Genomic DNA, 15,043 nt, shown 5'->3' on the forward strand with positions numbered 1-15,043 from the left:
ATGTAAACAAGCAGTCAGATTGAAGATAAGGAGCAGGAGAACAACTTAATAAGGGGAGAAGGAAACAGATGTCCTTCATAAGATATATCACAAAGTTTCTTATATTCACCTGCACTATTCATTGAGGAGAAGTTGTTTATAACTGGAGTTACACTTTAACGCAAAACACAAGGATTGGTTTTACTACCTTACAATTGTTCAGATCAATTTCTCACCCTCCCTTGCTTATAAAGACTTACAGAAAAAAACTATCATAGCAAGAGGTATGTAAGAGTGTCAGAAGGTGCACCACATAGGTATAAAGTGATCTCTTCCCATACAATATTTCTGTACTAGCAGTTACCTGCGACTTCGTCTGCGGGTTGGCGGTGGCGTTGAACCGCTTATATGTGTTGTCCTCCCATCTCTGCCCCCAGTTCCTTGTCCCCCCATCTCTGCCCCCAGTTTCTTGTCCCCCATCTCTGCCCCCAGTTTCTTGTCCCCCATCTCTGCCCCCAGTTTCTTGTCCCCCCATCTCTACCCCCAGTTTCTTGTCCCCCCATCTCTGCCCCCAGTTTCTTGTCCCCCCATCTCTGCCCCAGTTTCTTGTCCCGCCATCGCTGCCCCCAGTTTCTTGTCTCCCCATCGTTTCCCCCAGTTTCTTGTCCCCCATCTGTGTCCCCAATTTCTTGCCCCCCGTCTCTGCCCCCAGTTTCTTGTCCCTCTATCTCTGCCCCCAGTTTCTTGTCCCCCCATCTCTTCCCCCTAGTTTCGTGTCCCCCCATCTCTGCCCCCAGTTTCTTGTCCCCATCTCTGCCCCCAGTTTCTTGTCCCTCATCTCTGCCCCCAGTTTCTTGTCCCCCCCATCTCTGCCCCCAGCCTCATGCCCCCCTCCTACATCGGCCCCAGTGTAGTAGCACTCACCTTGGCCACGCTCCCTTGCCGCTGCTCTCTCCGCTCGCTCAGTGCATATAGTTCTCGGGCTGCTGCCTGTGTGCGGCGTCAGGTTGCTATGACGCCGCACACAGGCAGCTCTGCCCCCAGTTTCTTGTCCCCCATCTCTGCCCCCAGTTTCTTGTCCCCCCATCTCTGCCCCAGTTTCTTGTCCCGCCATCGCTGCCCCCAGTTTCTTGTCTCCCCATCGCTTCCGCCAGTTTCTTGTCCCCCCATCTGTGTCCCCAGTTTCTTGCCCCCTGTCTCTGCCCCCAGTTTCTTGTCCCTCTATCTCTTCCCCCTAGTTTATTGTCCCCCCATCTCTGCCCCCAGCTTCATGTCCCCCCATCTCTGCCCACAGCTTCATGTCCCCCCATCTGTTACCTGCGACTTCGTCTGCGGGTTGGCGGTGGCGTTGAACCGCTTATATGTGTTGTCCTCCCATCTCTTCCCCCAGTTCCTTGTCCCCCCATCTCTTCCCCCTAGTTTCGTGTCCCCCCCATCTCTGCCCCCAGTTTCTTGTCCCCCATCTCTGCCCCCAGTTTCTTGTCCCCTCATCTCTGCCCCCAGTTTCTTGTCCCCCATCTCTGCCCCAGTTTCTTGTCCCGCCATCGCTGCCCCCAGTTTCTTGTCTCCCCATCGCTTCCCCCAGTTTCTTGTCCCCCCATCTGTGTCCCCAGTTTCTTGCCCCCCGTCTCTGCCCCCAGTTTCTTGTCCCTCTATCTCTTCCCCCTAGTTTATTGTCCCCCCATCTCTGCCCCCAGCTTCATGTCCCCCTATCTCTGTCCACAGCTTCATGTCCCCCCATCTGTGGCCCCAGTTTTTTGTCCCTCCATCTCTGCCTCCAGTTTATTGTCCCCCCCCATCTCTGCCCCCAGCTTCATGTTCCCCCATCTCTGCCCCCAGCCTCATGCCCCCCTCCTACATCGGCCCCAGTGTAGTAGCACTCACCTTGGCCACGCTCCCTCGCCGCTGCTCTCTCCACTCGCTCAGTGCATATAGTTCTTGGGCTGCTGCCTGTGTGCGGCGTCAGGTTGCTATGACGCCGGGCCGCGCTCGGCTGCATATATGACACACACAGGCAGCAGCCCGAGAACTATGTGCACTGAGTGAGCGGAGAGAGCAGCGGCGAGTGAACGTGGCCAAGGTGAGTGCTACTACACTGGGGCTGATGTAGGAGGGGGACATGAAACTGGGGAATGTGGTTGATTCCTGGGGACACCCCCCTCCCGCCTGCGACACCCCCTCTCTCCGGGACACCCCCTTCCCCCACTGGACTGACCTGTATGTGGAGTGTTGGGTGCAGCAGCCTCTTCCTATAGCTGCGGCTTCGGGACGATGTGGGCTGCCGCCATCTTGTTCACTCTGTCCCTGCTCAATCGGCATGCCCACATTCAGCCCCTAACCTATGGTGCCGCAGCCCTGGCTCTATAGCCCGCCCACAGCTTGCCATGCACCAGTAGGAGGTGCGTGGACAGACCAGCGCTGGCGGAATGCCAGCTTCTACAGCCGAGCCCAGAGGGGTCTTTGGAGGGTCACGGTGGCGATTTGGGGTGAGTGACTCACATTTTAAGTAGCCTACTACCTTTTCCTGGCAAATATGTGTGTGTGTGTGTGTGTGTGTGTGTGTGAAATATCCCCAAAATCCATTCAGCCGTTTGGCTGTGATTGAGGAACAAACATCCAAACACACAAACCCACAAACTCACAAACTCACAAACTTTCACCTTTATAATATTAATAGGATTTTTCATAGTAACATAGTAGATGATGTTGAATGAAGACACAGGACCAAAAAATCCAACCTATAACCCTACAGTGTTGATAAAGAGGATGGCAAAGAACCACATGAGTCTGAGGCCAATTGCCCCATGACAGAGAAAAAAATTCCCTTCCTGACTCCAAGTTTGGAAGTCAGTATAACGCCCTGAATCAACTTGTCTTCATTATAAATTTAAAACTCATAAACTGCAATATTTTTTTGTTCAACAAAGTCATCCAGGCCTTCTTCAACTTAGACAATGAATCCACCATCACCACATCATGTCGAGGTCCATGTCCTCACTACTCGTATAGTAAAGATTCCTTGTCTATGATGCTGGTGAAATTTTCTCTCTTCTGGACATAGAGGATGTCCCCTTCTCATAGGACTGGTTGTCTAGTTGTAAAAAGATCATTAGAAATATCTTTGTGCTGTTCGTTCAAGTATTTGTACATTGTTATTAGCTCTCCCCCATCTTTTCTCTAAACTGAATAACCCTGAGTTTGTTAGTCTGTCGTTGTACTCCAAACCACCCATTCCCCTAATTGGGATGGATGCGCACAATAGTCTATATGTGACCATACTAGTGATTTGTATAGAGATATAAGTATGTTCTTATCATTGACATCAATATCTCTTTTGATCCCGTAATTTTATTTGCATTGGCAGCAGCTGCCTGGCACTGGTCACTAAAGGGAAGCTGTCCACCAAAATTTCCAAATCTTTTTCATTGGCAGTCTTACCCAGTAATTTACTATTAAGTACATAATCACTCTATGATTTCCTTCTTGTATAATCCTCTCCTCCCAGGGGGTCTTATGGCAGGAATGGTACGACCATGGAGTAAACTAGGTCTTTTCCATATCATTGATTTGGTTGGCCCTTCTACTTTGGAGCTCAGACCCTTTGACTATTTTACCTCTGTTTTGCACTTGCCTACCTCTGAGTGGCTCCACTATCGACAAATTGTTCACTTTATGTACTTTGGCTCCTTGAGAGTTTCCTTTCCTATTACCTTTGAAAAGGTTTATCGGGCGGGCACCTCCACGGCAGGCCTGATATCTGGCATTTATAGGGTAATGTTCTCCCCTGGAGGTCAGGGCCCCATTGTTCACAAATATATGGATAGGTGGGCTGAAACACTGGGAAGGCAGATCTCACCTGGACAGTGGCAAGTTATCTGGCCCCATGCGGCCAAGTCCTCCACCTGCATTACATTCCAGGAAACCCAGTATAAATTACTTATGCACTGGTACCACACCACACCCCTGCCCTACTCCACTTCCTCAACCCTAACATTCCTTTCCATTGTTGGCGTTGTGGAGCAGGTTTGAGTTTCCTGTGTCATATGTTCTGGGATTGCCCGGCAATTCGCTCCTTTTGGCTGGAAGTTCAGGCTTTCACCGATGCCCTTTTTATTCAAGGGATCCCCTTAGACCCTCTTACCTATTTGCTTATCCTCCCCGCTCCTCTTGGTAAACAGACCTCTAAGTTGTTTCTATACCTGTGCACCTCCACCAAGACCCTTATTGCTCTCCACTGGTGGAAGACCTCTCCTCCCTCTGGTTTAGATCTTATTGCTCGTATTAAGGATATTCGCAGTACGGAGAACCTGACAGCTTTGCTCAATCATACTTTAGAGGCGTTTCATGCACTGAGGTCTCCCTGGGATGCTTAGGGCTCGTTCACACAGGCATATAGGGGGCGGATTATGGCACGGAATCCACATCATAATCTGCCCCCTCACAATGGAGGTCTATGGAGACCACTAGCGTTCGTTTCTCCACTAGCGTTTTTTGCTGCTAGTGGAAAAAAGAAGCAACATGACTTTTCTTGAGGCAGATTCCACCGCAGGAAGTCAATACAAGTGAATGGGAGGTGGAAACCACGTTGCGTTTTTCTGCCAAAAACCGCGACGCGGTTTTTCAAGGTCCATTCACTGTCCGGGAGGGGAAAACTGCCTGGCGTTTTTTTAGGCGGTCTTTACTAAAACCCACACCAAAAACCGCTCCAAAAAACACCTCAGTGTCCAAAAACTGCTTCAGGAATAATAATAATTCCTGAAACCTTAAGTAATAATTCCTGAAAGCCTTACTGCACTTTCTATGGTCTCTGAAACCCCTCCCCTTTTTTCTTCCTCCCCCCTCTATATGTGTTTTCTGTTGCGTTCTTTATGTGTCATTGCTGATTACTAGGTTTTTTTCTTGTGACACTTTTCCTTCTTTACTTCATTTGTGTCTATGTTTTATTTTTCTGTATTTCATAAAATTTTCAATAAAAATTACAGTTTAAAAAAAAAGTACATAATCATACATTTTATTTCTTCAACCTTACATTGGTCTACTGTACATTAGCTAAGGTCCCATGTTGCGGAAGCGCAGATTTTTTTGTTTTAGTTTTTGTTGCGGTTTTTTGAGCCAAGGCCAAGAATGGCTACAAAATAAATAGGTAGCATATAGGAAGTATTTATTCTTCTACCTTGTGTTCAATCCACTTCTGGCTTTGGTTCAGTAAACGTAACCAAAATCTGCTCCAAAAAAGCTGTGTTTCTGCAATGCGGGGCCTTAGCCTTAAACCTCATTTACCAAGTCTCCGCTCATGCTTCCAGCCTCCCTAGAACCACTTGTTATATTCTACTATCCTCCTCAGTTTTTGATTACATAGTTTAGTATAATCTGCAAATATGGACACCCTGCTCTGTAAACCCTCTTTCAGGTCATTAAAAAAGAGACCCGGTGACACCCCACTGGTGACTGTGACCCAATCTGAGTGCTTCCTATTAGCAAGTACCCTCTATTTCCTATCACTGAGTCAGTAGTAAACCCAAATGCATATGTTTCCCCCAGTCCCAACATTCTCATTTTGTATACCAACCTTTTATGCTATACAGTATCAAAAGTAGAGTTGAGCCGATCTTGAGATTTCAGGATCGATTTTAAAATCCGATTTCCGATCCCAATTTCAATCTTAATGTAAGTCAATGGGATTTTTTTATTGATCAAAAATCAGATTTTAAAAACGATCCTGTTCACTACACAGCGTGGAGTCCAAAAATTGAAGGCTTCAATTTTTGGACTCCACGCTGTGTAGTAATTAAAAAATCTGCCAGCAACTTTGTCCCCCCCACTTACCTGCACATAACCGCTGCCGCCTCCTCTCCCGGTGTGTACGCGTCTCCCCGGAGCTCCGAGCGCCCCCGCCTCCCTAGGCTGGTGTGACTGATGCTGGGAGAAGGCGGGGCTTGTTGTGGCTAAGGAGAGTGTGGGCGGGTACAGGGTGGGGAGACGTGAGTGCATCACTTACGTCTCCCCTCCCTGTAGCCGCCCACACTCTCCTAAGCCACAACAAGCTCCACCTACTCCCAGCAGTAATACTAGCCTAGGGAGGCAGGGGTGAGCACAGCACTCTGCAAAGAGAGAGAGGAGAGGAGAGAACAACGGCTCGGAGCTCCGGGGAGCGGCAGCGGTTCTGTGCAGGTAAGTGGGTTGAGCGATCGGGATCGGAATTCCATTCCCGATCTTTTTTAGGTGGGATCGGAAACTGATAGCGAAATTTACTCATCGCCGATCGGTATCCGATCTTTTCCGATCCCGATCGCTCAATCCTAATCAAAAGCCTTTGAAAAGTCCAAATATTCCACATCACCACTGCATAACCAATGTCCAGTCTAGAACTGACCTTAGAAGCTGATCAGATTAGGTCCCCTTCACATGGAGTAAACGCGCGTATATTTTGGCAAAATACACGTGTAAAAATACACGTGTAAAAATAAGACTCCCATTGACTTCAATGGCATTTTTTTTTACACGTGTAAAAAAACACATCAAAATACACGTGTAAAATGTCATTGAAGTCAATGGGAGTCTTATTTTTACACGTGTATTTTGCCAAAATACACGCGAGTTTACTCCATGTGAAGGGGCCCTAACAGGACCGGTTTCTAATTGGGTGTTATAAGGTTATTTTCATTGAGATACTCTAGGATGGCATCGCTTAAAAAAACTTTTTTTTTTTTTCTATTTCAGTGTTTTTAAGTTGCCTCTTCACTTCTTCCTGGGTTAAGCAGGTGAGATTCAATGGAAACTTTTACATTTTCGCGTGTAAATACACTAGATAAGACGGCATTTAATGAATTAACCCTTTCCTCCTCCACTGTTTATTTTCATTTATTTCATTGAAGACTATTTTGGAGCTATTTTTGCTTTCCCTAGTGAAGAACCTCTCGGTCTCAATCTTTGATGCCTTTATCCCATTTTTCTCTTTATAATGCTTTATCGTTTCATCACTTCTCTCATATTGTAATAGTTTAATCGCTTATGTTTTATCATTCACTAGCCTCTGCGCGTGACTTCGTCTGCCTGTTGTTGGTGTCGATGATCTGCCTATATTCTGCAAATTGCTGCCGTCAATGATTCGCCTGCTGCGGCGTTTCAGCAGCTCTCAAGTTGTTCTGCTGCTGAACTTGTTCCTCACACTGTGCCTGTGATTGTTCCGGCATCTCAGCAGCTTGCTGGTATGTCATCTAATGAGCGTATTGTTGGGATTGATGACCCACATGCTCCGGCGTTTTGGCTGCTCTAAGAGCCGCTTGATGCTTAGCTTGTTCAATTCTCCTTAGCTCCACTTGAGAGAAACTCTGTTGACTTCTGGCTTCCCTTGTAGCTCTCATTTTTTCAAATTTTGCGACAAATTAATTTTCTTTTTTCTAGCATGTTTAAAATTGGCAAACTGCCAGTTTGGATTAAGGGGGTTTTCTCATGTCAGTGTCTCAGCACTCTGCCTAGAGGACACAGAACACTCATGCAGATCAGATAATATGCAGATGCTTGTACAGAATGGACTCAGTGTTATCTGTGTGTTTACATAGAGAGATAGCAGACCAGACTTTATCAGCACCAACTAAGTATCAATGTATAAATAACACAAAAAATTCTTTTGATTTTAAATCTAAATTTATTGTTACAAAAATGTTTTTAATTGTAAAAAATATTGGTATAAGGAAAACACAAACACATAAAAACATTTAAAAACACACAACAAGAGTGGAGGTCGCACTGGACTGAGCAGCTCCAGCAGGTGTATAATCTGCTAGTGGTGTAGGGGATGAGAACAGCCACAATTAATGTGTGTATAGAGAGGCCCAGTATTTTGTATATATAAATGTAAATAGGCTCCTATTGCCCACAATATCACAAGATCAGAGCACTTAATTGAAAAATACCTGTAGCATTGCAAAGATCATACCCACATCACCACTATATAGTAAGAGCATATCAGGTAACAGAACCAATGTAAAGTTACACACACATGCCAATATTACATAAGCCAACCTACATAGGACAAAATGTGAAGCATATACTTAAACCACTGCTCACCAGCTGCGACCTCCACTCTGAGCCCCGACAGACCGTTTCGCCCCTGCTTCTTCAGGGGGCTACAGAATGGAGGCAGACTTTATCAGAAACCTCCAATTATCTGACATACTGCTGCTGGCAAGAGCAGTGTAATATAGAATGTGAACATAAATTCATAACAGTTGTGAAGCCATGTCATTTACTGGGATAAGCCTAGCCTATGTGTTAATCCAAGTTACAAACTACCTATGTGCCAAATTTTATCCATTCCGTTCAGCTGTTTTTGCATGATCGAGTAACAAACACACAAACATCCAAACTTTCACATTTATAATACTGTATTAGTAGGATTGCACTCTCATGGTTCTGTTAGCTACCGTGGTTTTCTCTTGTCCCCGACACGTTACTCCCATGCGGTATATATCTTTCACGGGACATATTTAAGATACTTTCACAAATGTCCCATTTAGTGTACTTTTATTTATGGCCCTAATGTCATTCTTTAGTTGATGAAAATTGGCTTTCTTGAAGTATAGTGTTTTTGGACCTCCTCCAATAAACATCTTATTGAAGGATACTTGAATATATTATTAAGTATTATGTTGTGGTCACTATTACCCAGAGGATCCTCAGTCTCCATTTCTGATATTCTGTCAGGTATGTTGCTTAAAATTAGTAGGTAACAGATTTCTTCCAATTAGCTCTTTCATGCATGAGGCAGAGTATCATAGACAAATACCGAACATTGGCCCTCATGTACTGGCGATTTTGCTGGGAGGACACTGGGGACATGAGGTATGGTTTATTTAAAAAAAAATTTTTTTTCCCAGGCAACCACTTTCCATTTACCCATCATTAAGCATAACAGGCTGTCTGTGACCATCAGTTCCTGCATGTTACAATGTCACAATACACATTCCAATCAAAGATATCATAGTATCATTGCACACTGTGATGTCAAAATTCACTCAGTGATATCATAGTATAGACATAATGCATGCAATGATGTCACAGTCCACGCTGCACTCAGTGGTATCATTGTATTGGAATAATGTACACAGTGATGTCATAGTCTAAAATCTACTCAGTGACATCATTGTGTGATGTAACACAATTCAGCTGTCATGTGAAAATGAACCCCATAGTGATCAGGCTCCACAGCAACTGCTATGCCGGCTACCCTTGTAGATATACAGTTGTGATAGCCATACCCAGGGGTGAACCTGCCCCTTTCGCCGCCCGAGGCGAACGACAGAAAGCCGCCCTCCCCCCCCCCCCCCCCGGAGGAGGGGCGGGGCTTGGCAAAGGCGGCGTGGCTTAGCGCCGTTCGCATTCAGAGAGCAGGCACGGAGAGGACCTGCTGTCTGCCTGAGCGTGAGGGGAGGCTGCTGGAGCAGCGCTGCTCCAGCGGCCACCCCAATCCACCGCTCGGTGACACTAAGCCAGTCCAGGACAGCTTGTCCTGGACTGGCTTAGGTAAGAAAAATGCCGCCCTCCCTGGGGCCCTGACATAGCGCCGCCTGAAGCAGTCGCTTCAGGTCGCCTCATGGGAGGTGCGGCACTGGCCATACCCATATAGTTTCAGTAACAGCAGTATGTAACATTGAAACAACCTGCACATGAACTTATTTCAAGCTCTACAGGTCCGGACTACGTATATAAAACAGGTATTGTGTTGGCCAATCGCCGCTAACAATCATTGTTCTCCAAGATGTGATCATTCTTATAAGAACAGTCACTTCTCATCTGACTAAGAGGTGCAGAGAATTCCATCTCATAGTTTTACATAAATTATCCACTTTCATGTTCCAGCTTGTTCTGACTAAAACTGTGATTCATGGCCCGGTGGTGGTGCGTAGGTGATACTGGTGCACGGGAGGCTCACACTTATCTAATACAGAAGAGCATTCACTGTCGCCCAGAGTTTCTTTTACTCCTCTGCTATCTTGATGAAGACTAGATATACATATGTATACAAGAATGGAAGAAATGTTCTCACTAGACCGTCATCATTACTAGTGAAATATGTATCTTTATAGATCAAAGGGGAAATTTTGTAGCCATTTTCATTCCTATTGAAGTCATTGTTTAGAGAGAACTTCAGACTCCCTGATGTTTAATGTCTGCAGGTGTTAGCGAGTGACCAGGCACAAGGGTAAAGCTATGGGGGTACGGAGGTGGGAGTCACATGGTTATACATGATTTACGAAAAATTGTCTAACAGCAGGAAAAAGGGATATAATAATAAAAAAAACATCTTATACTTACCTTTTCTACATCCCTTCTCCAGTATCACCAAACTGGTGGCTCCTGCTGGCATCTACTTGTTTCCATCAGTGATGAAATGCCATACAGGTGCATGTCACCATTGCAAGCAATCACAGGCCTCAGCGGTCGTATGGTATATAGTCAGCATTACTACTGAGGCCTGTGATTGGCTGCAATGGTCATGTGCACATTTGTGTCGTAGTATCATTGCTGCAGAAAGTAAGAAGACACCAGCAAGGGCCAAAAGATGCAAAGTAGAGTAAAGGGTTTTATTATTATCCTATACCTGCTGTTGGGCCAATTTTTTTGTTGTCTTGGAGAATCCCTTTAAGGGGCCCAAATGCTATTTTGCCATGTAAAGGGCAAGGGATGAAGTATAAGTATCTGATCGCTTGAGATCCAATCACTGGGACTCCTAATGGTCATAATGGACATAAGAAGTGGGGTCGTGCCCAATGTGAAAGGACTGGAGATACGCATGCTTAGTCCCAGCTCTATTTACTTCTATGATCTCCATCAGTAGAAGTGAATGGAGTGCAGGCCAATCCTACTCACCACCACTCCATTTACATGGTGCACTGGAGGGGAGTCATTTCTGGACCCTCTTCTTGTGATCACTGGGTATTCCAATGGCAATATCCCCTGAGATCAAGAAATTTTTGTTAATAACAGGAAAACCCTTAAATGGTCACTCATATTGCAGACAACATAGTTTCATTTCATAGAGCGAGTGATCTAGACCAAAATGTAATGCACTTTAATTAAAAATGTGACTTAAAAACTTCTCTAAAGTTCCTTCCACTAGGTATATCCCTTTTAGCTAATTTTCAGTTCACTCCTTTATTACTAGGGAAGTATGTCCATAGATACTTTAGATAAACAAGACACAATCACAAGGAATAGAGAGGGAGGCTCATATCTCTTCAGACAGTAGGTAGAGAAGGGAGGGGTTGAATCTCTTCACAGCCTGCAGAAATGTATCTGTAAACTGCTCGCTTTGTACAAAGGACTGAAGATACTGCAAATCTCACATCTTACAATGAAAGTCTTCTATGTACTTGTATCTACTGTGAGAAGGTAACAGGCAAGGTACTGGAGGGTTTCTACATATCCCCCAGGTTTCTCACATATGTCTGGTGATGGTATGGTCCAGTACTGTTAGGAGTAGGACTCAGCCCTGGTGTGATGGCTGGTCTCATCACTGGACCAAATGAAAAGGCTTGACAGGTTTCTCTTTGGGCAGATCTTAGGAGTGAGAGGATGCGCCTGGGTCTGTCCTGGAGTACTATAGGCTAGTGAGACCTGATCGATATAGTGACTGCTGCTTGTTCTGTTCCTGAGGCTGGATCAAGCCACATGTATAATTAGGTTAGGACTTGTTCTGTTTAGTTAGTGCTCAAACGAGCAGGGATTTTGTTTGGCATTTTTGTGCCTGGTTTGTGTTTGGTTTTATTTTGCTTTTTTTTAATAACCTCAACCAGACATTGTGTTCCTGTCTCTGACTGTTCTGGTCTGAACCGCTGCCGATACCAAGCTATTTTCCCCACACTGTACATGGCTGCTTTTGTGATTACAGATAGGATATTATTTGCAGACAAGCCACTTTAATGAGTGTGATCATAGATTTTTTTCCCCTTTGCTTGCCTGCATGTATTTGCAAAGTATCTGCCTTGTATTTCCCGTCCAGTTGTCCTGGGTCTCCTATATTATGGTCACTTGGGCTTTTCTCAACTGTGCTGCATCCATAATGAGGATATTAGCATCAGAGAAGCTGATAGGACATATGTATGATAGCTTATACAGCCATAGAACAGACAGCACAGCACGACCCTGCACGTGTTTCAACTTTTCATGAAAACTCAGGCACCCCTTTGTATTATAAATCGCACATGGTAGGTCAAGGTCCTGTTTTAGATTTTGCAATGGGGTTCTGACAAGTTATACCTTGTTGCAGTCACCTAGTAACATGCCTACTATCAGGTGCTGCTTATAGAGGCCGATGCTGATCGAACATCAGAGTGAATTCACACTTGGCAGATTTGTTGCAGAACTTTCTGCAACAGTCCCAATTATTTTAATTAAGCTTGTAAAAATCCAAGCACATGCTGTAGAAACAATACCACTCTGATTATTGGAACTGATTGTCAATCGCAGAATTTTCCGAAACAGACATGCCGCGTGTGACGATATCTTTTAGTTCTTGGGTAGAACAAGCTGTAGCACCCAATATAAAGCAGAACATTGGTAATGTGCTGTATAGCGGAGCATACTACTAGCACTACATGCCTGTAGTAAGCTACGTTTCTATATGTTCTCTATGGGATCTTACAATTAGTGCAGCTTTTTTGAGTGTGAAATTGGATAACAAGATTACACACACAGCACATATGCTGCCATATAGGAGATCCAACCGTATCTGCTGCCCCCAGGTGGAAAACCACAGCAAATGGCAGACATGATAGACCGTATAGATAAGAAATCCAGTGATATATTTGTATATGTTCCTCTTTCGGGCCCCAATAGTTAAAAGCATAAAAACATGATGTTGATAATTACCTACAGGATACTCCTGATAATCTCACAGAAAAATGTAGAAAGGAATTATTTCTCTTATTTTTTATGTTTGTTAAAGGATAGTGATTATTCATAATAACTATGGATGATAGAACGGAATGTGCAAAACTGACTGCACCTCCATTACTTTACTGGGACATCATAATGCCTGCCTGTGACATCATTATAACTGCTTTCTTCATATGCTGTGATGTCACAGTGTACACAGTGATCTTTTTGTATATGCATTGTGCCTGTGCTATGATGTCATAGTGGACATGATCCTTATATCGTGGCATCACTGTACACATTATGCTTGCACTGTGACATTACTGTATTCATTGTCCTTGTACCGTGATGTTACTGTTTATTACCATTGCATTATGACAGCACTATAGTATATACTGTATATCCCTCTAATGTGATGTCACTGTGATTATTATCCCTTTATTGTGCCATCACTGTAATTATTATCCCTGTACTATGACATCATTGTGTTTATTATCCTTGTACTGTCACATCACTGTGGATATTATCTTTGTATTATGACATTCCCATATTTATTATCATTATACTATGACATCACTCTGCGCACTATCCTGCTTATTGGTAATATACACAAATGAACTTTAGGTAGATGATATGCCACTTACTACTATATTTTTTCCCACTTTTACATAATTTTCAGTAATACTGAAGTTGCCTACTTGCCCCTTCATTCAGCCATGATGGCAGGTGATGATGACCATCCATGTGTCCTCTGGAGTAAAACATTGTGCACTGGAATCTAGCACAGGTCCCACACAGAAGGCTGTGTGACATGAATGGTCATGTATATCTCCTTTGTTTGCTATTTCTTATGAGACCACAGTCCAAGCAGATAGGAGTAGGCTGAATGAGTTGGTGGTGGTCTCAGTTTAGAAATATTGAAAGTGGCACATAAGCAGGAAAGGCATATTTTAGTAAGTGGCATATCATCATCATCATTAGCAAGGGGCAAACCACTTTAAAGGGGTTGTCCCATCACAAGGATCCTATCTATACTGCTTGTTAATGTGGATGTAAGACTTTTCCTAAATACACTGCTTCAGCAAAACTGCTTTGTTTGTCCACTATAGGAGTGGAATAGCAGCATTGCTCCTGCCGCTGCTGGCTTCATGCAGGGCAGGAGCATAGCGATGTAGCAGGCACCTGTGCCGGCGTCTACACTCCCTGGCATCTGCCTCTCTATTACAGCGGATGCCGGGTCTGTATTGGCATTGTGAAGGCTAGACTGGTCTCACCATCTATGAACGTGCACGCAGGGCCAGCGGCATCTCGCCGCTGGCTTTGCATATGTAACCCCGTCCACCAATGACGCAACAAAGCAGGAAGACAGAAGATTTTACAGCAACGAAGACTGGTGAGTATGCGATGTGGGAATACCCCTTTAAGTCACTCACTACGTTTTTAGCAGTATAATACTTTGGGAAGTGGTCACTGACATGACTATATGTACTTAACAATTACTGTAACTCCTGTAGAAATGACAGACATTACCCGCATCAAATACAAGACGCACAAACATATTTATTTCTATAGCTGAAATTTTATTTTAAGCTAGGGTATATCATCAAAATCAATATAGCCTCGTGATGGAGACGTCAGATACCTCTCTCCATAAATGTAGCAGACAGACCCTCACCTTAACATGTGAACTAATACCTTTCTTATTGGCAGTATATATGTGCAGTTCTTAAACATCCATTGGTTGATTCAGATGTTTCCTGAACTAAGTAGGATATTCTCATAGGTGAGCCCATGCTTCTGAAATCCACTGACTACAAGTTGCAATTGGTCCAACACCGTGTGTGAGTCTCAAATATGGTGAAGCTAAACTTGGAAGGAATATTAAGTGTTCTTTCAGCACAGCAATTTTAGAATAGATTTATTAATATAGTTGCTTAATTTTAGCTCCAATCACACCAATTACATAATAAATATGTCTAATTTCTACTTGCGGGTGTGGTAATACTTGGCATGGTTTTATGTGAATAAAAAGTACATGCTGCACCTATAAAATATTATGAGTGGGTGTGATACAGGACACAAGTATGCAGAATGATAACTTCTATATATATTACAATTCTTTTCAAATATCCTTTCAGATGAATACAAGCTACAGAGCTGCAAAGCAGTGTAAGTACATAATCCC

The sequence above is a fragment of the Leptodactylus fuscus genome, chromosome 3 (assembly GCF_031893055.1).
Source record: "Leptodactylus fuscus isolate aLepFus1 chromosome 3, aLepFus1.hap2, whole genome shotgun sequence".
Classification (NCBI taxonomy): domain Eukaryota; kingdom Metazoa; phylum Chordata; class Amphibia; order Anura; family Leptodactylidae; genus Leptodactylus; species Leptodactylus fuscus.